The following is a 2759-nucleotide window of genomic DNA, read 5'->3' on the forward strand; positions in this document are numbered from 1 at the left end:
TCTCCATGTTTTCATTTGTGTGTGCCTTTTGGGTTTTGTTTTGTTTTAGCTATTTTGCCTTATTGGTTTCATTTATTTGTTTTTATTTTATTTTATTTTATTTTATTTTGTTTTGGGGAACTTTTTGAGAAAGAGAGATACATAAAAATGACATTGAGTGGGAAAGAAGGTGGAGAGGATCTAGAGGAGTTAAGGGAGGGTAAAGAACATGATCAAAATATGTTGTATGAAAGAAATTTAAAAATAAATATAACAAAAGTGTCAAAGATTATTTTTTACCAAAAATATACATGTATAAGTATATGTGTATTTCATATATAAATAAATTAAACAAAGTTTCATTACCTGAGATGATAATGTTTTCCCTAAAGCCTTAACAAAATCCTAGTGCCAGGCATGAGAAACCTCCCTTCAGTTTGTTGGTTAAGAGAGTCTAGGGAATTCCCAAAACAATTTAAGCTATTCATGTTGTCCTTGGTTGTCTCCACAAACTTGAACGTAAAATCTTATTGTTGAAGACACCACACTTCAGACATAGGACTTCAAAGAATCAGGTTGATGTTGATCTGAAAGCGTCCTTCTTATAGTTCTAATAGTACAGGATTTTGCTATGCAATCTGCCAATGGAGAAAAGTGATTAATAATCATACCCATCTGTAAAGCTTATGAACTACAACAGTGATCAGCATAGCAAGATATACTCAAGGGTGCAATAGTGGTTCTTACATGCTGGTGGTTGTATAACTGAAATTAAAACCTTCTGAGAAGGAGAGAATTTGATTAGTACTGTATAGTTAGCCAACTCCCTGTAACTGATGAGGTCATTAGCCCTAGGAAAAAAACCTAGTACTTCCACTTTCATAAACCAGTATAATTCCTAACTGCATTCTAAATTTCTATCCTTATACTCACAGATAAGTGTTGTTTCCACTCCTCATTAAACAAGCTTCCTTTTGGACATGGAGACCATTGCATAACTCCACAACTGGTTGAAATAGAGAGAAAAATTGATCTTGGGACTATTCATTCCAGCTGGTAAATCTATAACACATCTCCTACACAAAGCTCAGGGAACACAATGGAAGATTAAATGGAAAGATTGTAAGAGCACATCCACTCCTCCTCCTTTTTTCTTCAGGACACTTGAAGTAGTATGGTGCCTACTATATATGATAGGAAGCTGTGTTCATGGAATCTCAACAATATTTTATATGTAAACAAGATTAGCAGAATAACAATATCACTTAAAAGTCCATTGACAGTGAGGGAAATCTCAAAATCTCAAGCCTCATCCCTAGATGAAGAGCTATAGGAAATTAATAGCTATTAAAAGATAGAGAATCAGTGATTTTCAGGGACAAACTCCCTGATTGGTTACCCCATCTCAAGTAGTCAACCCTACACATGAATCACATATACACATGGGCAACACTGAATGAACCTAAAGGTTTTATTTACATATAAATATATATACATCTATTTATACATACATATATACATATGTAACAATAACAATTAAAGAAGAAGAGGTTATTATTTTGAGATTGGAGGGTAGAGAGTATAGCATGGAAATGATGTAAATCCAGTATTCATTTAACAAATTCTGAGAAAAATATTAAAGATGAGTACAGTTTTAGTATGCACACATGATCATATATATAGTGTAAATCATGTACAGTAATCAAGCATAGTTTGTAACATAAAGATAAGGTTGATTTAGCATTACAAATGTACATAGACATAGTCTGTCATATTAAAAATTTATGAAAGCAAAGCCTTATAATTTGGGGGGGATTAACAAAGTAAAAATGATCATTTTACCAAAAGCAATCTACAGATTCAATGAAATCCTCAAAATTCCTACACAATTCATCATAGAAATTGAAAACTAAACCTAAATTTCATATGGAAATACATACAGAAAAAAAAAACAAATAGAGATAAAATAGTCTAGAATAATAAAAGAACTACTGGAGGTTTCACTACCCTAGATTTCAACCATAGAGCTATAGTAATAAAAACAGCATGCCACCGGCATGAAAACAGACATGGGGATCAATAGAACCGAAGACCCAGAAATAAACACATACATCTATGGATACACGATATTTTACCAAGATGCCAAAAGATACATCCTGGAGAAAAAAAAACCGTATCTTCAAAAAAATGGTGCTGATCGAACTGAAATGAACTCATGTAGAAGAACAAAAACAGATTTTTGTCTTTGACCCTGAGAAGAACTCAGCTACAAATTGACCAAGCACATCAACATAAGACAAGATACCCTGAATATGATAAAGATATTGGTAATAGTTTTGAACTCATTGGCACCGGAAAAGACTTGATGTTCAGAACATCGTAGCACAGTCATTAAGACCAGCAATTAATATATGTGACCTCATGAAGCTCAAAAGATTTTGTAAGGCAAAGGACACCATCATTTGAGCAAAGTGGCAGCCTACAAACTGGGAAAAATTTTTACACATTTACACATATGACAGAGCATTAGTATTCAGAATATACAAAAGAAATAAAATAACTGAACATCAAGAAAACATAACCAATTTGAAAGAGAGTTCTCTAAACATGAAATATAGATGACTGAGAAATACTTTTAAAATGCTGAATACTTACCTTACAAGGAAGTACAAATTAAAACTACCTTGATATTTTACATTAACCAGTTAGAAACGGCAATATGAATTAAACAAATTATATCACAAAATGGCAAGGATGTTGAAAACAGAAATAGTTATTTA

This window comes from Psammomys obesus, unplaced genomic scaffold, assembly GCF_907164565.1.
Source record: "Psammomys obesus unplaced genomic scaffold, mPsaObe1.curated_primary_1811, whole genome shotgun sequence".
Taxonomy (NCBI): Eukaryota; Metazoa; Chordata; class Mammalia; order Rodentia; family Muridae; genus Psammomys; species Psammomys obesus.